The sequence below is a fragment of the Tursiops truncatus genome, chromosome 9 (genome assembly GCF_011762595.2).
Source record: "Tursiops truncatus isolate mTurTru1 chromosome 9, mTurTru1.mat.Y, whole genome shotgun sequence".
Classification (NCBI taxonomy): domain Eukaryota; kingdom Metazoa; phylum Chordata; class Mammalia; order Artiodactyla; family Delphinidae; genus Tursiops; species Tursiops truncatus.
Genome location: NC_047042.1, coordinates 15,179,830 through 15,204,302, shown reverse-complemented (window position 1 = coordinate 15,204,302; position 24,473 = coordinate 15,179,830). Strand labels below are relative to the sequence as shown.

General features: G+C 39.3%; 1 protein-coding gene across 4 annotated transcripts in view; it reads right to left on the bottom strand.

The window, feature by feature from the left end:
- The window catches only part of NRCAM (neuronal cell adhesion molecule), a 323,257-nt gene that overhangs the window by 200,462 nt on the left and 98,322 nt on the right, over positions 1–24,473 (bottom strand). The window lies entirely within an intron of this gene.

Below are 24,473 nucleotides of genomic sequence, written 5' to 3'. Positions count from 1 at the left end.
CCTCGGCTTCATTCAAATGTTCTCTCTCTAGTTCGAAGTTTTGCTGACCTTATTTTCTGTAGTTAATTACTCATATTTAAAAGGTGGTTTAATACCACCCAACTCATTTACATACCAGAGGCAGGCAATCCATGATGGGACTATAAGTTTCTTCCACCCTCTAAGTGCCCCCTTCCCGCTGTCTAATCCAATTTTAAGCTCTCTGTGGTGGAGCATCTGTCATCTGGTATGTTTGTATCCATTTGTATGCAACCAGAAGAATGGATAGAGTGTTTTCAAAATCTAATAAGGAAAAGCATAGAAGGCTTTGAAAAGGATGCAAACTAGAGAGATAGGCTGATTTTAAATTATCTGTAGGAACTAACAGCTAAAACCATTTGCCTTTAAAACAATATGTTCATTTTTTTTAAAGTGCTAGATGCTGATTGCAAATATATTAAAAGTTACAAGATCTTCTGGACTTGCTTTCTCCACCCTCAGTACTGTGCTAGCCAACCACACAGCTTCCCAGATCCTTCTAGGGTTCACCAGAAGCTTACAAAAGTTCTAAAGGATTTTTATATGAGGAAAATATCCACCTGAATGCTATGTAGGTCCACTAAACTCAAGCTCTCTCATCATCCTGATACAACGTAAAAATTTTCTAGATACATTGAAAACTCTAGTAAAGACCTAAATGTAGAATCATTTTTACCTTTTAAATGATAGCTTTCTAATCTCTTAAATAATTATAACTGGGTTTCCCTGGTGGCACAGTGGTTGAGAGTCCGCCTGCTGATGCGGGGGACACGGGTTCATGCCCCGGTCCGGGAAGATCCCACATGCTGCGGAGCGGCTGGGCCCATGAGCCATGGCCGCTGAGCCTGCGTGTCCGGAGCCTGTGCTCCGCAAGGGAGAGGCCACAGCAGTGAGAGGCCCGTGTACCGCAAAAAAAAAATAATAATAATTTATTATTATAACAAATAACTATAAACCATTAAATAGATTCCTTTTTAAATTAAGAGAGAATTTTAGTTTAACTAGATAAGACATAAAATCCTTAGAGGGGCTTTTCTGGTAAATTATTAATAATAAAAAGAAATAATAATAAAAATAAACATTGTATATTATACTGAAAAGCTGGTCAACACATCTGATGTTTCCATAACTCATTTTTGCTGTTACGGAAAATCATAGCACATATTTCTCTCCTAAAGTGGCAGACTCAAGCCAATGAACAGTAAAATTCAAGGAACTTTTCATAGGCTTTAGTATTACTGACATTTTGTTCCATTAAATACCAATTTCCTAAATATTTACGGAATGACAATTGTGTGAAATGTACCATTTTAGGGGCGGCTGGGGATAGACAGAAATTTCATAGTGGGAGAAGCCACTGAAATTATTTAGTTTACCTTTCTCATTTTATAGTTGAGAAAAACCAAAGTAGACAGAGAGGATCAGAAGCTGGGGGGTGAACAATAAAGTCTTAACCTTATTTCTAAACAAAATACAATGTTAGAAATCAGGGCCTCATTCTTGCTGTCTTTATTTATATGAACAAGAACAGGGAGACGCCAAGAAGGAAGGCTTGATTTTGACTCTACCCAGAGAACAGGATTAAACCCAATCTAGGGAAGATTTCGTGAAACAAATTAGCAGTACCTGAACTGAGGATGAGAAATATGGGCCGCCAGGATAGATTTTATGTTTTATAAAGAAGGAAAGATGGAATGAAGAGGTAAATTCAAATAGCAAACTGATCCTTTTACTGTTTATATTGTACACATACATAAGAGAGAACGAGTGTGAGAGTATGAGAGTATGGATTCCAGGTTCCGCTATGAACCTTTGTGTGCTGTGTGATGCTGGTTAGTTACTCTACCTTTCTGGATCCCAGTTTCCTCGATTATTCAATGAGGTGTCTGACTAGGTAATTACAAAGATTAAATCTAGCACAAAATTCCCAAAATCTCATGGAAAGAGTTTTGTCTCAAAATAAGGAAAACCTGCCTAAGTACTGAAGTTGTTCAAAAATGACATGCACATCATTATAATTATTCCCCAAATCTCCTTGAAAACCGATCCACTGGCTCCCTGCTATGGACTCAATGTTATGCCCGACCCTCCCAAATTCATATGTTGAAGCCCTAATCCCCAATGTGATGGAGATGGGGCTTAAGGGAGGTAATTAGGTCATAAAGGTGGACCCTTCATGAACAGGATTAGTGCCCTTATAAGAAAAGACATAAGAGAGATCCTCTCTTTCCAGGCCATGTGAGGTCATAGCAAGCGGGAGTCTGCAAACCAGGAAGAGACTCTCACCAGAAATTCAATTGGCCAGCATCTTGCTCTTGGCATTGCCAGCCTCCAGAACTATGAGTGATAAATTTCTGTTGTTTAAGCTTTCCAGTCTGCGGGGACTTCCCTGGTGCTCCAGCGGTTAAGAATCCACCTTTGAATGCAGGGGACGTCAGTTCCATCACTTGTCGGGGAACTAAGATCCCACATGGCGTGGGGCAACTAAGCCTGTGTGCCACAACAAGAGAGCCTGTGTGCCATAACTACTGAGCCCACACGCCACAACTAGAGAGCCCATGTGCCACAACTAGAGATCCCATGCACCGCAACTAGAGAAGCCCATGCACTGCAACAAAAGATCCTGCATGCTGCAACTAAGACCTGATGCAGTGAAAGAAAGAAATAAATATTTTTAAAAAAGAAGCATTATGACCTGACCTAAAAAAAAAAAAAAAAGCCTTCCAGTCTGTGGTATTTTGTTACAGCAGCCTGAGCTGACAAAGACAGTCCCCAAACCTGTCGTACCCTAGCAGCTGCACCAGTCCAATACAGCAAGAACAGGGGGTGTGTGTGGGGAGCCCAGGAGTCAAAGCTGGGGAGCAGACAGAAGCAGCCCATGCCAACTGCTATGGCCTGTAGAAGCCACTGATGGACATTAACCACGAGATGGTAAGATTTTTATTTAGAAAGGTTTCTTTGATGGCAGTGTGGAGAACAGGACAGATTTGAGACACTGCTGGGGAGACTAGATGTGGTAGCTCAGAAAAGAAATTATGCAGGTGGAGAGAAAACAAGGCTGCGGAATTTATTTTAAGAGGCAGAGTCAACATGACTTAGGAAGAGTAAGAGGAATTCACAGACATCCATCCCAATCCCTTTATTTTACGGATGAGGAAACTGAGGGCTAGAATTTACTTGTTTAAGAATCTAAAACTAACTAGTGGCAGAACTGAAACTAAAATTTCAGTCTCCTACCCCCAACACTCTCCCCGCCTGCCCACACCCTGTAACAGAATACACTATTTAATACTTTAAAATGTTTTTCAGGGAAAGGAGCCATATTATCCTCCTTAGCATTCATTTTCCTCACTATGAAACAGATCTGTATAGACTAAGTATTTTCTCTTCCCTCATTAATCCATTTTCTACTCACTCCAGTCAACTAGATGGTTAATTCCATTTGGTTGATTTAAACACACACACACACACACACACACACACACACACACACATTTATTTTGAGACTTAAACATTCTTCCCTCCTACCTCCTACTCAGTTGTAAACAGAGGACAAAAAGTACTTGGTTTGATATCACCTCTTACGGGAATGGTGTTTTTCTGGTCAAAATACATGAAATTTGGAAATACTAAGGGGTAGAAAGGCTGGAGTGTGAGTAAAGACAGGCTTTCTAACATCCAGAGCTGTGCCATCCAACCCAGCAGCCACTAACTCCATGTGGGAACGGAGCACTTGAAATGTGGTTGGTCTGCATTGAAATGTGCTGTACGAGAGCATATATGCTGGGTTCTGAAGATTATTAGGAAAACCAGAATGTGCAGGATCTCACTAATTTTTTAATATTCATTACATGTTGAAATAACATTTTAGATACACTGGGTTACAACAGCCAGGACACGGAAGCAACCTAAATGTCCATCAACAGAGGAATGGATAAAGAAGATGCGGAACGTATATACAATGGAACATTACTCAGCCACAAAAAGGAACAAAATAGTGCCATTTGCAGAGACACGGATACACCTAGAGACTGTCATACATAGTGAAGTAAGTCAGAAAGAGAAAAACAAATATCATATAATATTGCTTATATGCGGAATCTAGAATAATGATACAGATGAACTTACTGGCAAAGCAGAAATATAGACACAGATGTAGAGAACAAACTTATGGATACCAAGGGGAAAGGGGGGGTGGGATGAATTGGGAGACTGGGATTGAAATATATACACTACTATGCATAAAACAGAAAACTAATGAGAACCTACTGTATAGCACAGGGAATTCTACTCAGTGCTCTGTGGTGACCTAAATGGGAAGGAAATCTAAAAAAGAGGGGATATATGTATATGTATAACTGATTCACTTTGCTGTACAGCAGAAACTAACACAACACTGTAGAGCAACTATACTCCAATAAAAATTTAAAAACTAATTTCACCTGTTTCTTTTTACTTTTTTTAATGTGGCTGCTAGAAAAATTAAAATTCCACATGTGACTCAAATTAAATATCTTTTTTTTGGCTGAGTTGGGTTTTTGTTGCTGCGTGCGGACTTTCTCTAGTTGTGGCGAGCAGGGGCTGCTCTTCATTGCAGTGCGTGGGCTTCTCATTGTGGTGGCTTCTCTTGTTGCGGAGTACGGGCTCTAGGCATGCGGCCTCAGTAGTTGTGGCACACGGGCCCTAGAGCACGCGGGCTTCAGTAGCTGCGGTGCGTGGGCTCAGTAGTTGCTGTGCGTGGGCTCTAGGGTGTGTGGGCTTCAGTAGTTGTGGCGTGCGGGCTCAGTAGTTGTGGCGTGCGGGCTCAGTAGTTGTGGCTCGTGGGCTCTAGAGTACAGGTTCAGTAGTTGTGGCACACAGGCTTAGCTGCTCTGTGGCATATGGGATCTTCCCGGACCAGGGATCGAACCCGTGTCCCCTGCATTGGCAGGCGGATTCTTAACCACTGTGTCACCAGGGAAGTCCCTCAAATTAAATTTCTATTGGACTATGTTACTCTAGAAATGTACAACATAACTACAGAAAGAAAATAACATTCATAAATAACATCGTAGCTGCCAGGCAGGTGGTAAAAAACGGCTGAAGAGATAAATTCTGTCTAAACTAGTCAGGAATCACGCTCCAATCCCCCAAAGCCTGAGAAAGAAAATCCCAATAAAATAAAGTCCTGGTTTCCATCTCAAATTCTAGAATGAGAACTATCTCCTGAGAGTTTGATCCAAGAGAACCTTCTAAGGTTATGAATTCCTCAACTAATCTTCAATCCTCAAACCCTGCAAGTTCGTAAGTTGAAGGAGTATTTTCCTAACTCTGAGGGATCCAGGACATATCTAACCAGGGTTCCTTTAAGCCAGAAACTCTTGCTTGTCAGGACAGAGCCTAACAGAAAGTTTTGAGCTGCTTCCAAAAATGTGAGGAATGCTTAAAAGGTTGGGTGCATGAGACGCTCTCCTTGGTACTGGGACCTCTGCCTCTGGTTGAGCTCAGTCTTGGCTCTGTGCCTGCGGGCTGAACCCCTGCGCCTTATTTGCTCTGCTTGAACACCCCCATCTCCATACCCTCTTCATATTTCAATCACTGCACTCACCTTGTCCTGTGAGGGTATATTTATGCATTCATCTCTTCCACTGGACTGAGCTCCTTAAGGCTAGCAACTGCATTCTATATTCATCTTTGTACACCAAGTACAGAAGCTGGTATGAAGTAGGCACTCAATAAATAATGTTTAGCTAATACTTTTACCTGTGCTACTTAACGATCTGCTAAGTGTCCTCTGCTGGGCTGCACCAAGTGTAGGAGAGGCTTTAAGAAAGACACTTGAGATGTAATTTTTTTTTTTAGGCAGAGATGCTGTGTGTGTGCGTGTGTGTGTGTGTGTGTGTGTGTGTGTGTGTGTAGGAGACACAATGGAAAATTCCAGAAGAGGGAAAGAGAAAGATCAAAGACCCAGAGGGGTAGCAACAAGGTATGTTCAGAACATGACAAGCCCTGTTAAGCTGAGTTTGAGGGCTGTGAGGGAGGGGTGGGAGAAAAGCCTTATCTAATGACTAAAGAAATTGCTAACCTCAGGCAAGGAATACAAGCCTCAGAAAGATTTTATTTACGGTACTGACAGCATAAAAGTATTTGAGGGAACAATGGGCTGTGGGGAAGAGGATCCGTGGCAAAAACAGCAATTAAATAGTTACCAGGATAATGAAGGGGGGAAGGGCACCTTGGGTTTGATTTTATGGGTAGAGTTTGTATAAAATTAGAACTGGGAAGGAAAGTCTTTAGGAGAAGGCAAGGAGTGGGGGAGCTACCTGAGGGGAGGGATGTATTGGCAAAAGAGCATTTGGGAAAGTTCTGCTATGTGACCAGCAAAAATTCCGACACACAAAAACTAAACTACAATCTAGACGATTTTTCAGAAATTTCACAATTGGGCTGATGTAACTGAATGTTACTCTATGTCCTAGAGACTGGCCAAGGAGAGCACCAGCGCACCAGGTTATAGGCTGGTTGCATTTTGTTTTATTGCTTTAAGCCTCTTGGCTCTGACTTTCTGCATATTCAAGTCACTATACTTGCTACTGCTCTTTAAGTGTGCACTCAGTTACTTGTTCTTAGTCAATGATCCCATCTGTTTTTAGATGCTGTCTGCTACCTATTTCATCCTTTTATTATTAATGGTTGGGTACCAATTCTGTGTGAACAGGAAGCACTCTCCTTTACCATAAGAACATTTCTTACTGAAATATTTCTATTTCTCTGCTTTAAGCCACAATAGCCTGTCACCCGGATCGTTACAGCAGCCTGCCAATCGAGCTCCTGTTTCTCCTCTTATTCCCATACAGAGGCCACAGAGGTCCTTTAAAATAAAAGCAGATCACACATACTGCTCAAACCCTCTAAAAGCTGCCCATGATATTCAAAATAAGCTCCCAATTCCCTGCCACGGCTATGAGGTTCTACGCAACTGGGCTTTTGTCTGCCTGACCAAAGGCATCCCCTGCCATTTGCCCCACTGTTGACTACGCTTCACGCATAATGGCTCCTTTAGTTCCGTGGACTCAACAAGCCCTCTCCCAGTTCAGGCCTTTACACTAGCAGGTCCCTCCGCTGCAGATGCTTCCCTTGGGTCTACGCATGCTTCAGTCCTCAACATTCAGGTTTCTGCTCAAACGTCACCTTCTCAAATGCTCACGTGTCCCCCCTCCCACCATACTCTCTAACATGGCATTCCTCCTCCCATCTCCACAACTTTGCTCCACTTTCCTTCCTTCATGATATTTATTATAATCTCAAATTACTGTTGAACAATCTTGAGATGCTCATTGGTGTTCCTCCAGCATCTCCTTGGCACTCACCCTTCCAGGCACACTGATGGCTTCCTACTGTCAGCATCTGCCACTCTCCACCTGGAGGGTTTCCCTGGAGTGCTCGGCCCCTGTACAGGGCAGTCCTAAGAACCGGGAGCTGACACGTGACCTGAGTGGACACTCATCCAATGACCAATAGGAGTAGGTAGATAAATGTCCCAGCCGTCTTATCACGTGCTTGGGACAACATTGAGGCATATTCTAACCATCTCCCAAAGCTCACGATGGGACTGAGTTCCACATGCCCACAGGTAATAAGGTAACCTGCTCAAGTATTATAGCCCAATTGGCTTTCTCTCTTTCCTGATCTCAAGGCCCCACTCCCGTCAGTGCTTCCTGGGACCAGCTCCCAAATAAATTATTTGCACTCAAATCCTCATCTCAGAGCCTTCTTTTGGGGACCCAGCTTCTTTTTATCCTGTTCTTCTCTTCTCTTCTCTTCCCTTCTCTTCTCTTCCCTTCTTCCTCTCTCTCCCCACCCCTTACAATTGAATATCTTTGAAATTACGATCAACTTCCAGTAGATGGTTTGCCATAGTTTACTTGGTAGTGTCAAATGACAAAATTAAAACAATTTAGTAACAGGTTTGATGGCCTTTATTCAAGGGGAAACAATCCACAAACTGGGGAAGTACAGTGCCTCATAAGCAGTGGTGCACTGTTCCCAAGGGATTTGGGGCCAGAGTGGGTTTTGTAGAAAGAGGCAACTCAGAAGTAAGGCATGATTGGCCAGGAGGTCGGGCATTTCCTTGTAAGGCGAGCAGGTCCTGTTCTCTAGAGTAAGGTAAGTTAGCTAAGCTGAGGTGGAGGACTGTGATTGGTGTAAGTTAGGATTCCCTGACAGGTGTTTCCTGTAAGTGCAGGCTGACTTAGGTCTAGATTTGTGACATGGGCTGGGCCCCTGGGTCAGCCTCTGTTTCCTAGGGCCCTATATATAAATTAACATCATCAGTAACATCTTTGTTTTCATGATGTTACATAAAAGAGATTACTTGTCAATTACTTGTTGACTGGGACCCCTGGTAGACTATAGACCACGCAGAAGCTTGTCTGTGTTGATGTTTATTCTCCACTATATTCCTGGTATACTGCACAGTACCTAGCACAGAATAGATGCTTTATTACAACACTTGATCAAGTGTGGAATGGAGGGGATAATATCGCCTCCCTTTCAAAGCCACAATGCACTCCCCAGGAAGACAGGACATCGAGGTCCTTTATAGAGCAGGCTAGCTTCATCATGGGACTGCAAAGGACCAAGAGGCAATGCTGGTGGTTGCGAGAAACAACAGCACTATTGGGCTGATCAGATAAGGGCTCTCTCTACTGAGCACAGCATTTGGGATAGATTTTAGGATTGGAGTTCCTAAGACTTCATATTTGTTTCACTTTAGTATTTGACAACTCAGAAGGAGGGGTGAACCTGGGGAGGGAGATACTGGACTTACTGCCACTATGACAGGTTTAAACAATCCATTAGGGACTTCCCTGGTGGCGCAGTGGTTAAGAATCCACCTGCCAATGCAGGGGACACGGGTTCGAGCTCTGGTCCGGGAAGATCCCACATGGTGCAGAGCAACAAAGCCTGTGTGCCACAACTACTGAGCCTGTGAGCCACAACTACTGAGCCTGTGTGCCACGACTACTGAAGCCCGTGCACCTAGAGCCCGTGCTCTGCAACAAAGTGAAACCACTGCAATGAGAAGCCCGTACACTGCAACGAAGAGTAGCCCCCGCTTGCCGCAACTAGAGAAAGCCCGCACGCAGCAACAAAGACCCAATGCAGCCAAAAATAAACAAATAAAATAAATAAATAAATTTAAAATAAATAAATAAATAAATTTAAAAAATACTCTTTAAAAAAACAACAAAAAGACAATCCATTAAAGATTTGCAGAGATGAAACAGAAATTGTAGCTCAAGACTGTACAGCAGGTTATCATTTTTTGGCTTTTTAATAAGCGATTTATGGTTATTTTTGGAACCAAATGGAATATAAGCTTAAGAAAATAAAATATTTGTCTTTTTGTATCTCCAGTGCAAACACTGCCGTGCAATTATGTGGATGGTACAGACCTATTAGTCATCCATCGTGAGGGCCCTAAAAGACAATCTCACAAAAAAGCAGAGACAGCTGTGCCGTCACCCTGAGAGTGCCTTGGGGCCTCAGGGACCCCTCTCAAGCAGAGATTAGAAGACCACTCACTCTCTGGCAGTGGACTCGTTTAGTCCTTGACTGGCACTAGTAATAAGGCTGCCATTACGTGGATTATTATTATTATTATTATTATTTGTAAGCATGGCCTATCCCCTAAGAATTGATCTAAGACTACCTCTTTCTGCACAGGTCATCAAAAGCTTGCAAAGTTAGGTTGCCAAACAGGTAAAATTGAAAGTTTTGCTAACTTGGGACGCAAGATGTTGCATCCTATTATCAAATCCCTGGAGCCCACCAGTCCATTAAAATAATGAGACTTGTAATGTCTCTCCTGCAATATTAAGAGCATCTTAATTATTTAATCTCCAGTGAGTGGCAGACATATAAATTTTATGCATAATCTAATCAGAGAAGTACTGACCAGTGTTCTTTGTTAAAGTCAAAGAGCATTTTCTTTCAAAAGTGACCCTTTGTAGGCCAGCAGCAGAACTACTCAAGAAAACAAATATGACAGAGTGCCAGATTTGCTTGGAGGCCAGAAACACTGTTCTGTCTGTGATACAGGTTTTCATATTTACAGTTCTATGGAGGAAATAGACTTTTCATGTGACACTTTTGGGAGCTGCTGTAAAAAAAAAGAAAAAACCACATGTAGAAATCATTTTTTTATATATTGTAAAATTTTTTCTGACAACATTTTACTTGACAGGTACTAACAATAAATATGAATCACATCTGGGAGCAATGCTTAGATAGGGAAATGGTGATCAAGAGAAAATGCCCATGTTTACACACATATGTCTTCCTTCAGCAAAAAATGTACTTAACGCACTTGGTAGCGGCCCCCGTATTATAAAAATATTCCATATTTCTACAATGAAAAAATAATTGAAAATAAAAAGAGAAAGTTGATTGGTCAAAAATATAGCTCTCCTTACATTTTATATTTATTTTTACCTAAAATAAATGTTCTTTTTATTCCCTTTACACAAATTCATAAATATTTGGGTTCATCCAAAGAGGAGAAAGGAGTGAGGCTCAGACTATAATGAGAAGCCTGAGAATAACGGTGGCTAATTTTTTTAATGATGATCAACTCTTATTTCCCCTTGGGGGAAAAATCTGGTCCTCCCACAAACATTCTGATTTCAGTAAAGAGAATGGGTTAGTTGTTTAAATTCAAAAAACTGGAAGTCAGCCTGACTTGTTCTCTTTTCCCACACCTATTGCTCTACAGTAGTCACAGCTATAAAATGTAAGCTAAAAAAAAAAAAATCCCTAACATTCACCCACCCAGCTAATCCACCAGCAAATCCCATTGATTATGCTTCAAAAACACATCCCAGATCCATCAATCTCTCACCAACTCTGCTGTTAACCACCGCAGCCAAGCCACTATCATTACCTGCCTTGAAGACTGTAACAGCCTCCACTTTGGCCTCCTAGGGTCTGTCCTCCACGGAGCACCAGAGTCATCTCCTTAAAATATAAACCACATCATGCCTCCCACATTCTGGAAATCCTTCACTGTTTTCCATTTTCTCTTGTATGAATTTATGATCTATCCCTCGCTACCAGAATATAAACTTCTTGGAAACAAGCACCTCTTCTGTCTTATTTTCTACTATACCCTCAGCTCCCAGAACACATGGCAGCTGTGCAACAATTATTCGTTGAAAGAATGAATAAATGAACAAGTTCTTCACCATGTGTCAGGTACTGGGCAAAGCACTTTCCATGCACTGTTGCTTTTAATCCCCAGCAGCTCCATGAGGTAGGGACTGTTATGATCTCCACTGTCCAGAAGACCGCTGGGTTCATAAACTAGGAAGTGGAGAATTGTACAAACCCAGGAAGTACCAGCACTTCGCATAACTCTGTTTCCAATGTGTGATGTTACATTGGTCATTTACTGTTTTCGGGTTTCAGTTTTCTCCCATGAGGGAAAAGTATCAGGTACCTATTCCTCTCCAAGTTTTATATAAGTCAGGGAGTCCTTAAAAATAATCACAGAATCATGGAGCCGCAAGTTATTTTAGATAGTCTTCAAAGTCTAGCTCCCAATTCCACTAGATATTGCTGAATGAAATATGCAACAGTGCATAAAAACGTATACATTTAAAATAGATTTTCCAAGGAATATATAACTGGTTCACTATTAGAAAATACATTAAAACAATTCAGTCTATCACAATATTAAAGGAGAAAAATCATATGCTCATGTCATCAACTGCAGAAAAATATTCAATAAAATTCAATACTTACTCAAGAGAAAGCTTTTAGAAAATCAGAATTAGAAGGGAACTTCTTTAGCCTGATAAAAGAAATTTACCGAAACCTTAGAGTAAACATCACAGTTTATAGTGACATGTAAGAAGCACTGCCTTTAAAAACTCAAGAACAGGGCTTTCCTGGTGGCGCAGTGGTTGAGAGTCCGCCTGCCGATGCAGGGGATACGGGTTCGTGCCCTGGTCCGGGAAGATCCCACATGACGCGGAGCGGCTGCGCCCGTGCGTAAGCCATGACCGCTGAGCCTGCGCGTCCGCAGCCTGTGCTCCGCAACGGGAGAGGCCACAACAGTGAGAGGCCCGCGTACCGCAAACAAACGAACAAACAAAAACCTCAAGAACAGAAAGAGGATGACCTTTAACACCACTGCTAATCAACAGTGTACTAGAAATGTATGTATCCCTCCTTCTTCTAATGGTCCAACAGCAAAACATTATGTGGCCACGGTCCGAAAATCTGTTTAACCAGGAGCTGAAAAAAGATTAATTGTTAAAAAAAATTATTACAGCCTGCCAAAATATACATTTTTCAGGCCAAAGAGGAGCCTGAGGGCTTGACTTAGATTCATTTATAAATCACATGCACAACACAATGTATCAGAGATTCTGAACAAATATTCAAAGTTCTGTAGTAATGTTTTCCCCTCCCCCTGCTAAGGTGGCCCATTTAAGACGGGAAAGAATGAAGCTAAACTATTATTCCCTTGGCTATCAAGGTTCCCCTCCGCTTGAAAAGGATAAGTATGGCGGGAATAGTACCGTATCATCCATAAAAACTGCCTTGCTCTGACAGACTGTGTGTAAGAAGCTTATAAAGGAAATCTTAATAAGCCAGTTATGAACATCACAAATATTCCTTTTCCCCCACAAAATGTTCTTCGGTCATGCTTTCTTTTTAAGGGTTCAGAAGTTTCCTGCCACCTTCTTAGTATTCCTCCGTAAAATAATTTATTTTTTTCAGGGGGAGATGTTGGCTTTAGTTTCATAAGTTTCACTTGGAAGCTTTGCCAATGTCAGGTGATGTCGAATTTGCATTTACAGACAGATGCCCCTGACCCATGATGCACCGGCTCCTCCTAAAAGATGGTATCTCTTGAGCTAAGTCAGACATTTATGCCTAATGACTGCAAAACTACCAGATCTCCGTTTCCTGAGCTTCAGCCTACTTCCTGAACACTGTAAGTCACTCCCTCCTGTCAAGGGGAGCTGGTTTACCCTATTAGCAAAACCAATTGAGTACCGCCTCTGGGCAGCATCAAAGTACCAGATGCCTCGGTTGAGAATTACTACTGCCTGAGAACAAAGTCTGAAGGCACTGCCAGAATGACGACATACTAAAACCCCAGGAGTTGGAAGATTTTAATGGGGAAAATGACTTAATGGACGGTATGAAACGGTTTAAAAGTCATTCCAGGAGCTGTCATGTTCTTTTTAGATTTGCATAGATATGTTTATAAGCTCAGGACTTGACTGATAGCCACCAAAATTTTATTTATTGCCTGTCATATTTCATCTCATTCATCATACCTTACAAGTAAGACGTAGGGTATGTTAGAGGTTTTTTTTTAAGATGCTGAGATAGCTTCCCCTCCCCAATATTCTCCATTGCCCCATACCCTCCAATTAATTCATCCATCCATCCATTTCCATCTATATGTACATCCATTTAAAAATGCTTATCTAAGTTCTGTGGGTGAAAGAAACAAGGCAAATGTAAGTCTTGCCTTTAATGGAACTTACAGGCTAAAGTGGGAACAGGATGTTGACAAACAGTGCCAGGCACATTGTAAACACCACAGATATAGATGAATGGATAAAGAAGATGTGGCACATATATACAATGGAATATTACTCAGCCATAAAAGGAAACGAAATTGAGCTATTTGTAATGAGGTGGATAGACCTAGAGTGCTGGCAGAAGACCTCAGACTTCCAAAAAGGCAAGAAACTCCCCAGCTACCTAGCCGTGTGGCTTAAAGGGTCTTGGTGCTCCGGCCGGGTGTCAGGCCTGTGCCTCTGAGGTGGGAGAGCCGAGTTCAGGACACTGGCTGACCAGAGACCTCCAGGCTCCACGTAACATCAAACAGCGAAGGCAATCCCAGAGATCTCCATCTCAACGCTAAGACCCAGTTCCACTCAACGACCAGCAAGCTACAGTGCTGGACACCTTACGCCAAACAACTAGCAAAACAGGAACAAAACCCCACCCATTAGCAGAGACACTGCCTAAAATCATAAAAAGGTCACAGACAACCCAAAACACACCACCAGACTCAGTCCTGCCCACCAGGAAGACAAGATCCAGGCTCATCCACCAGAACACAGGCACCAGTACCCTCCACCAGGAAGCCTACACAACCCACTGAACCAACCTTAGCCACTGGGGGCAGACACCAAAAACAACAGGAACTACAAACCTGCAGCCCACAAAAAGGAGAACCCAAACACAGTAAGTGAAGCAAAATGAGAAGACAGAAACAGCAGATGAAGAAGCAAGGTAGAAACCAGACCAAACAAATGAAGAGGAAATAGGCAGTCGATATGAAAAAGAATTCAGAGTAATGACAGTAAAGATGATCCAAAATCCTGGAAATAGAACGGAGAAAATACAAGAAATGTTTAACAAGGACCTAGAAGAACTAAAGAGCAAACAAACAATGATGAACAACACAATAAATGAAATTAAAAATTCTCTAGAATGAATCAATAGCAGAATAATTGAGGCAGAAGCCTGAAAGAAAAAATAGTGGAAATAACTACTGCAGGGCAGAATAAAGGAAAAAGAATGAAAAGAATTGAGGACAGTCTTAGAGACCTCTGGGACATTAAACCCACCAACATTCGAATTATAGGGGTCCCAGAAGAAGAAGAGAAAAAGAAAGGGACTGAGAAAATATTTGAATAGATTAAAGTTGAAAACTTCCCTAATATGGGAAAGGAAATAGTCAATCAGGTCTAGGAAGTGCAGAGTCCCATACAGGATAAATCCAAGAAGAAACACGCCAAGGCACATATTAATCAAACTCTCAAAAATTAAATACAAAGAAAAAATATTAAAAGCAGCAAGGGAAAAACAACTAATAACATACAAGGGAAGCCCGATAAGGTTAACAGCTGATCTTTCAGCAGAAACTCTTTAAGCCAGAAGGGAGTGGCAAGACATATTTAAAGTAATGGAAGGGAAAAACCTACAACCAAGATTACTCTACCCAGCAAGGATCTCATTCAGATTCGACAGAGAAATTAATACCTTTACAGACAAGCAAAAGCTAAGAGAATTCAGCACCACCAAACCAGCTTTACAACAAATGCTAAAGGAACTTCTCTAGGCAGGAAAAACAAGAGAAGGAAGAAATCTACAATAACAAACCCCCCAAAATTAACAAAATGGGAATAGAAAATACATATTGATAAGTACCTTAAATGTAAATGGATTAAATGCTCCAACCAAAACACACAGACTGGCTAAATGGATATAAAAACAAGACCTGTATATGCTGTCTACAAGAGACCCACTTCAGACCTAGGGACACATACAGACTGAAAGTGAGGGGATGGAAACAGATATTTGATGCAAAAGGAAATCAAAAGAAAGCTGGAGCAGCAATTCTTGTATCAGACAAAATAGACTTAAAAATAAAGACTATTAAAAGAGACAAAGAAGGACACGACATAATGATCATGGGATCAATCCAAGAAGAAGATGTAACAATTGTAAATATTTACGCACCCAAAATAGGAGCACCTCAATACATAAGGCAAATGCTAACAGCCATAAAAGGGGAAATCAACAGTAACACAATCATAGTAGGGGACTTTAACACCCCACTTTCACCAATGGACAGATCAGCGAAAATGAAAATAAATAAGGAAACACAAGCTTTAAATGATACATTACACAAGGTGGACTTAATGGATATATATAGGACATTCCATCCAAAAACAACAGAATACACTTTCTTCTCAAGTGGTCATGGAACATTCTCTAGGATAGATCATATCTTGGGTCACAAATCAAGTCTTGGTAAATTTAAGATAATTGAGATCGTATCAAGTATCTATTCCAACCACAATGCTATGAGACTAGATATCAACTACAGGAAAAATATCTGTAAAAAATACAAACACATGGAGGCTAAACAATACACTACTTAATAACCAAGAGATCACTGAAGAAATCAAAGAGGAAATCAAAAAATACCTAGAAACAAAAGACAATGAAAACATGATGACCCAAAACCTATGGGATGCAGCAAAACCAGTTCTAAGAGGGAAGTTTATAGAAATACAATCCTACCTCAAGAAACAAGAAACATCTCAAATAAACAACCTGACCTTACACATAAAGCAATTAGAGAAAGAAGAACAGAAAAACCCCAAAGTTAGCAGAAGGAAAGAAATCATAAAGATCAGATCAGAAATAAATTAAAAAGAAATGAAGAAAACAATAGGAAAGATCAATACAACTAAACGCTGGTTCTTGGAGAAGATAAACAAACTCGATAAACCATTAGTAGGACTCATCAAGAAAAAAAGGGAGAAGACTCAAATCAATAGAATTAGAATTGAAAAAGGGGAAGTAATAACTGATACTGCAGAAGTACAAAGGATCATGAGAGATTACTACAAGCAACTCTACGCCAATAAAAAGGACAACCTGGAAGAAATGGACAAATTCTTAGAAAAGCACAACGTTTCAAGACTGAACCAGGAAGAAATAGAAAATATAAACAGACCACACAAGCACTGAAATTGAGACTGATTAAAAATTTTCGAACAAACAAAAGCCCAGAACCAGATGCCTTCACAGGTGAATTCTATCAAACATTGAGAGTAGAGCTAACACCTATCCTTCTCAAACTCTTCCAAAATATAGGAGAGGGAGGAACACTCCCAAACTCATTCTATGAGGCCACCATCACCCTGACACCAAAAGCAGACAAAGATGTCACAAAGAAAGAAAACTACAGGCCAATATCACTGATGAACATAGATGCAAAAATCCTCAACAAAATACTAGCAAACAGAATCCAACAGCACATTAAAAGGATCACACACCATGATCAAGTGGGGTTTATCCCAGGAATGCAAGGATTCTTCAATATACGCAAATCAATCAATGTGACACACCATATTAAGAAACTGAAGGAGAAAAACCATATGATCATCTCAATAGATGCAGAAAAAGCTTTTGACAAAATTCAACACCTGCTTATGATAAAAACCCTCCAGGAAGTAGGCATAGAGGGAACTTACCTCAATATAATAAAGGCCATGTATGACAAACCCAGAGTCAACATCGTTCTCAATGGCGAAAAACTGAAACTATTTCCTCTAAGATCAGGAACAAGACAAGGCTGTCCACTCTCACCACTATTATTCAACGTAGTTTTGGAAGTCTTAGCCATAGCAATCGGAGAAGAAAAAGTAATAAAAGGAATCCAAATTGGAAAAGAAGAAGTAAAGCTGTCATTGTTTGCAGATGACATGATACTATACATAGAAAATCCTAAAGATCCTACCAGAACACTACTACAGCTATACAACGAATTTGGTAAAGTAGCAGGATACAAAGTAAATGCACAGAAATCTCTTGCATTCCTATACACTAATGATGAAAAATCTGAAAAAGAAATTAAGGAACACTCCTATTTACCACTGCAACAAAAAGAATAAAATACCTAGGATTAAACCTACCTAAGGAGTCAAAAGACCTGTATGCAGAAAACTATAAGACTCTGATGAAAGAAATCAAAGATGATACAAACAGATGGAGAGATATACCACGTTCTTGGATTGGAAGAATCAACACTGTGAAAATGACTACTACCCAAAGCAATTTACCCATTCAATGCAATCTCTATCAAACTACCAATGGCATTTTTCACAGAACTAGAACAAAAAATTTCACAATTTGTATGGAAACACAAAAGACCCCAAATAGCCAAAGCAATCTTGTGAAAGAAAAATTGAGCTGGAGGAATCAGGCTCCTGGACTTCAGACTACACTACAAAGGTACAGTAAAAAGGACAGTATGGTGCTGGCACAAAAACAGAAATATAGATCATTGGAACAGGATAGAAAGCCCAGAGATAAACCCATGCACATATGGTCACCTTATTTTTGATAAAGGAGGCAAGAACATACAATGGAGAAAAGACAGCCTCTTCAATAAGTGGTGCTGGGAAAACTGGACAGCTACATGTAAAAGAATGAAATTAGAACACTCCCTAACACCATACACAAAAATAAACAAAAAATGGATTAAAGACCTAAATGTAAGGCCAGACACAATAAAACTCTTAGAGGAAAACATAGGCAGAACACTCTACGACATCAATCACAGCAAGATCCATTTTGTCCCACCTGAGAAATGGAAATAAAACCAAAAATAAACAAATAGGATGTAATGAAAATTAAAAGGTTTTGCACAGCAAAGGAAACCATAAACAAGACGAAAAGACAACCCTCAGAATTGGAGAAAACATTTGTAAATGAAGCAACTGACAAAGGCTTAACCTCCAAAATTTACAAGCAGCTCATGCAGCTCAATATCAGAAAAACAAACTACACAATCCAAAAATGGGCAGAAGACCTAAACAGACATTTCTCCAAAGAAGATATACAGATAGCCAACAAACACATGAAAGAATGCTCAACATCAGAGAAATGCAAATCAAAACTATAATGAGGTATCACCGCACATGAGTCCGAATGGCCATCATCAAAAAATCTACAAACAATAAATGCTGGAGAGGGTGTGGTGAAAAGGGAACCCTCTTGCACTGTTGGTGGGAATGTAAATTGATACAGCCACTATGGAGAACGGTATGGAGGGTCCTTAAAAAGCTAAAAATAGAACTACCATACGACCCAGCAATCCCACTACTGGGCATATACCCTGAGAAATCCATAATTCAATAAGAGTCATGTACCACAATGTTCACTGCAGTGCTATTTACAATAGCCAGGACATGGAAGCAAACTAAGTGTCCATCGACAGATGAATGGATAAAGAAGACGTAGTACATATATACAATGGAATATTACTCAGCCATAAAAAGAAACGAAATTGAGTTATTTGTAGTGAGGTGGATGGACCTAGAGCCTGTCCTATAGAGTAAAATAAGTCAGAAAGAGAAAATCAAATACCATACGCTAACACATATATATGGAATCTAAAAAAAAAAAAAAAGGTTCTGAAGAACCTAGGGGCAGGACAGGAATAAAGACACAGACGTAGAGAATGGACTTGAGGACACGGGGAAGGGTAAGCTGGGACGAAGTGAGAGAGTGGCATGGACTTATATACACTACCAAATGTAAAATAGATAGCTAGTGGGAAGCAGCCGCATAGCACAGGTTGATCAGCTCGGTGCTTTGTGACCACCTAGAGGGGTGGGATAGGGAGAGTGGGAGGGAGATGCAAGAGGGAGGAGATATGGGGATATATGTATATGTATAACGGATTCACTTTGGTATAAAGCAGAAACTAACACACCATTGTAAAGTAATTACTCCAATAAATATGTTAAAAAAAAAACATAGGAACCAACTGAAAGAGCTCTCAAAAGCCAAAATGGAAACAATTTGAGAAATATGAAGAATAAAGCAGTATTGGATTATAATGCATAGCGTAAAGTAATTATGCATGAGTGCATACCAATATAAATAAATAATTGAATAAATTTTAAAATGAATGGAAAGAGACAAATTTCACATACAGAAAAATTCCAAGTAATTTATGTAGATACTCCATCTTCAAGGAGGTGGAGCCCAACTACCTACTTCTTAAATACGAACTCATCACAGTGACTTTCCTCCAAAGGGTACAGTATGGAAAGGTGGGGAGGGGCGGCAAAGGATCACTTTACAGTGGAGAGACTTGACAATCACTACCTCAGCAGGGTGACTGAGGTCAACATCAACCTCAACATCGAGTTGATAACGTGTACCCTGGATATGATGTGATGAAAATGGTATTCTATCACCGTGGTCTTCCGTCCCCAAACCAATAACCCCATTCAAACTAAACATCCAACAAATACCAATAGAAGGACATTTTAGAAAACATCTGCCCACTACTCCTCAAAGCTGTCAAGGTCATCAAAAACAAGGAAAGTCTGAGAAACTCAAGATGAACCTAAGGAGATAAAACAACTAAATACGCGGATTCCAAATGGGCTCCTAGAACAGGAAAGCAACATTATTAGGTAAAAATCCAGGGAAATCTAAATAAGTACAAACTCACTAATAGCGTATCGCTATTGGTTCACTAATTGTAACAAATGTACTGTACTAATGTGAGATGTTAATTATCAGGGAAACAGGGTGTGGTGTTTACGAGAATTTTCTGTACCATTTTAGCAAGTTTTCTGTAAATCTGAAAGTGTTTGAATAAAAACATTTTATTTTAAAACATGGACAAAGGATTTGAATAGGCATTTTTCCAACCAAGTTACACATATGGCAATAAGCACATAACGAGATGCCCCCCATCTGAACACTGGAGATGTGAATAAAAGAACGCAACAAAAATTTATAATTGCTTCAAATTTAAATATCTTCTCTAAATTCAGAGGTGATTTAATTTTGTTTTCTGTGAAAATGCACTTTCTTTGGTTATTTGTGGGGTTTGTTTTGGCCTAAAATTGTGCTTTTCCTTGTTGGATATTTAAGTAACACGTAAAGGTTTTAGGCATAATACATTGGCCCTCTGTGTCAGCAGGTGGTGCATCCATGGGTTCAACCGACTGTGGATAGAAAATATTTGAGAAAAAAATTCCAGAAAGTTCCAGAAGGCAAAACTTGAATTTGCCACACGCTGACAACTATTTACAAAGCATTCACATTGTATTAGGTATTATAAGTAATCTAGAGATGATTGAAGTAAATGGGAAGATGTGCATAGGTTATATGCAAATACCATGCCATTTTATATAGTAAAGGATTTGGCCATCCATAGGTTTGTTATCCAAGGGGGTCCTGGAAGCCATCTCCCTCGGATACTGAAAGACGACTGTACATATCAGATTCATTACTTTGTGTCACTCTGGTTACTAAAAAAACAGATGGAGGTGTATTTAAAGACAACTACATATAAAATTTATAACCCTGCCATTGAGCCACTAATGCAAAAGGCTTGTGAAATTACATATTCTGAATATTTGCTTATTTTTAAAAGTTATATAGGAACATATCTGTTTCCTAAACAGAAGTTTACCTATGTAATGCAGAGATGAAAGACCAATTCCACTGTCAGATAACCTGAATTTAAAATCTCAGCTCTGGCTCTTTAGTCAAGTTATTTAACCTCTCCAAGTTTTCGTCTCCTAGAAATAAACAGCTGGATGTAGCAGAACAGTTATACTGCTGGAATTCACACCCAGATCTGTCTGATTCCAACTCACTGGATTATACCTAATATAATGATCCTTTATTGTCTTAGAATGAAGCCTGGGAGATCACTAAGTAAACCCTGGACCAAAAGACTAAAGATTTACCAACCTAGATCAAAAGGCATTCTCTTCCATATTATTTTTGTGCCCTGGAACAGCTGTATCCAAGGATAAATGAGAAGAAACTAATAAAGTAATTTAGGGAGGCGATATCATAAACCAAATCCCAAATGTTAAAATAACATTTCTTTAATTCTGCGGCAGTAAGCTACCTTAACTAGGATGGGAAATAAGGAAGGTGAAAGTGGCTTTCTCAACTTTCAAAGGGCAGGGAAGTCACACAGATTATATAACATTAGAGATGCCTGTAATAAAATGTGTCTTCTTGACTCCAGTCAAATATTTTGATTACTACACCCAAAAAGCAATTGTCTTGAAATACTATTCTGTTAAAACTCTTGGGTTCATATATTTAACACATAAAATTGAGTAATCACATTAGATAAAATTATATATATAGCATTTTCATTTAATATTTATACCCGATTTAAGCTTGAAGGAGGTGTTTGATTTATTATGTGGCATCTTACAAAACACCTGAGTTTTTAAGGCTGATTGATTCCAAAATTAATAACTCAAGTTCTATCTATAAGGCTCTTACATCATTCACTAAGATTTTAAAAAATAAATAAATCCATTGTTTGCTCAGTAACAGAATTATCTATATGGCAGCCCATAGGAGTTTGGGGCAGGTATTTCATAGGCAGAGTTAAGCTAGATTTGGGGAATTTGCTGAAATTTTTCATATTTAATGTTTTTGCAAAGCATGATCTTATCTCTAAATTCAATTTCCTTTTCTTGTATATCTAAAAGCAGATTCTCAACGAAGAACTATGTGAAAGATCATATTTTGTAAGTGAAAATACTTGGAGGAGTAAAGAAAAGTCTTTATACAAATGCAAGGTGTCATATAGATATCCATTCATCCAAAATGGTTGGGAAACGAGAAAATCCAGTTAGATCAAATGTTTTCATTTCTAAACATTACCATACAAACCACACATTGATTATCTATCAATGTCAAGCAACTATATTAAAAAGACCCAAGTACAAACACACTGTACAGTTGCACATTTTTCTTTCATGTTTTGAAGACGTTCAGAACCTTACTGTTCCTCAGTATCACTATGATGCCTTTTAATCACCATACACAGTGTGATGAAAATGCACTCATTGTTTGAGCTTTGAGGCTGACTTGCTTCCAAACAGAGGGGGCTTAACAGGATTGTTATTTTTATCATGATTCTCACCAGGTTTCAGATGTTCTGCCTGGATCCCACTGTGGTATATTTAGCACCTGCCCTTCCTACAGCAGCCTGGACCACACGGAATCACGCTTTCACACCCCACTCACCACGGCTGAATACAGGATCTAAACCCTGAAACACAGTTCCCGAAGGATTAATTTCTACTCCCAGAAATATGGGGAAAACAGTTTTTCATGTGACTTGACTTCCCAAATGAAGTTTATGAAAGCTTGTCAAAAGCCATGTGACTTGCTAAGTATACACACACACAGAGATACACAGAGAGATACACACACACACACACACAAGCTCAATGTTTCTTAAATAAAGTAAGAAATATTCTCCATTGAAAAAGTGAAAGGATTTTCAGGGACTAGACGAGCAGCTTGTATTTTAAACGTCCCTCTCCAGATCACACTTCTGTGTATGTTTGGTTTGTAACAATAGCCCAGTAAATGTGACCAGACGTATATTGCACTTAGATGTTGCTATGGAACCCTCTCCTCAGTGAAAATTAAATTTCTCCATCTGTTTGCATGACTGTATTCACTGCAGCACAGAGGGCCAGCTGATCTAACAAACACCCCACGGAACAGATTCCTCAAACCAGAAGAAAAACAAGCACAAAGTGAGCAAATACCATGAGACAACCTATAATTCTGAAAGACTCAGTCTCCAAAAGGCACCCTAGTGTTGATAAAACTGGTGGAACTTTATTTAGGGACACCCTCTCACGCGGGCAACATAGGATATAAACTTCTCAACAGTACAATGAATACGACCTGCTATAAATCCAAATGTTGAATTGTCCTGTGATGAACTAAAAAAGGGTGGCATTTAACAGATAATTTGGTCCTGATTTGGGCTGTATTTTAAAAACACCAGAAAGATAATAAACCATAATAAAATACTAAACTGATTCCATATATTTCCCCACTTTGTAAAGCCAAATTGAAGATACTTCAGTAAAACAGAATATTGCGATACGATTAATACAACTTTAACTTTAATTGTGTAACTTATCACACATTTATAATGTAATTCATGTTAGCAAGTCCCAGAATTTTCAAAGGCTATAAGCCTATTCCAATTAATTCTAATTATCTGAGTAATTCTATATTCATAGGATTATAATTACTAGACTCTAAACTTATCTACCCACGAAACACATGAATTTTATGACACCAATTTATAATTCTTGATTATTTCCAATATTAAATTTGTAAATTCATCAAAATAGTATATAGAATGAATTACCGACAATATACTATTGGAAAAGTTTTAAAGTATTTCATGAAGTAGAGTTCACTAACAAGTCCTTGAAAGTGTTTTCCTTTAAAAGATTAACAAAATTTTCAATTAATTTATTTAAATTCTGTTCCTAAAGAGAAACCAACAGATATTTATTAACTCATTATTTTTCTCCTCTTCAAATATTTTTTGTTCCCAATAGTTTCTTAGCTATTTGTTCATACTATGCTTGCAGGATTTGTTTTCTTTCATAAAGGTAATTTTACTATGGACAAGTTTTCTTTCCCCTTAGTAGCCTAAGAAGTCCTGAGAGCAAAACATTATTGGGCCTTACATAAAATGTTTGTTAAAATGAGTTATCCATCTTTGACTTCTCCCACACCAATGAACTTATTTTCTTATGATAAAATATATGTTTGCTAATTCACTGTAACATATAAACTTGTACGAAATTTTCCTTTTGAAGCCATAATGTTTCAGGTGTTCAGCAAACAAAAATTTAAAAGAGGGTATATAATTTTTCAAAGTCTTGAACTTGACCTCTAGCATCATTCGGAGAACACGCTATCTGATAAATAAAATAAGCAATTTTACCTGACAATTTTATAGTAATCAAAACTAAGTTGGTTTTTTTTTTTTTTTTTCAGATTTCTTAAGATTCAAAAATTCATTCCAGCTGTCTGAAAATACT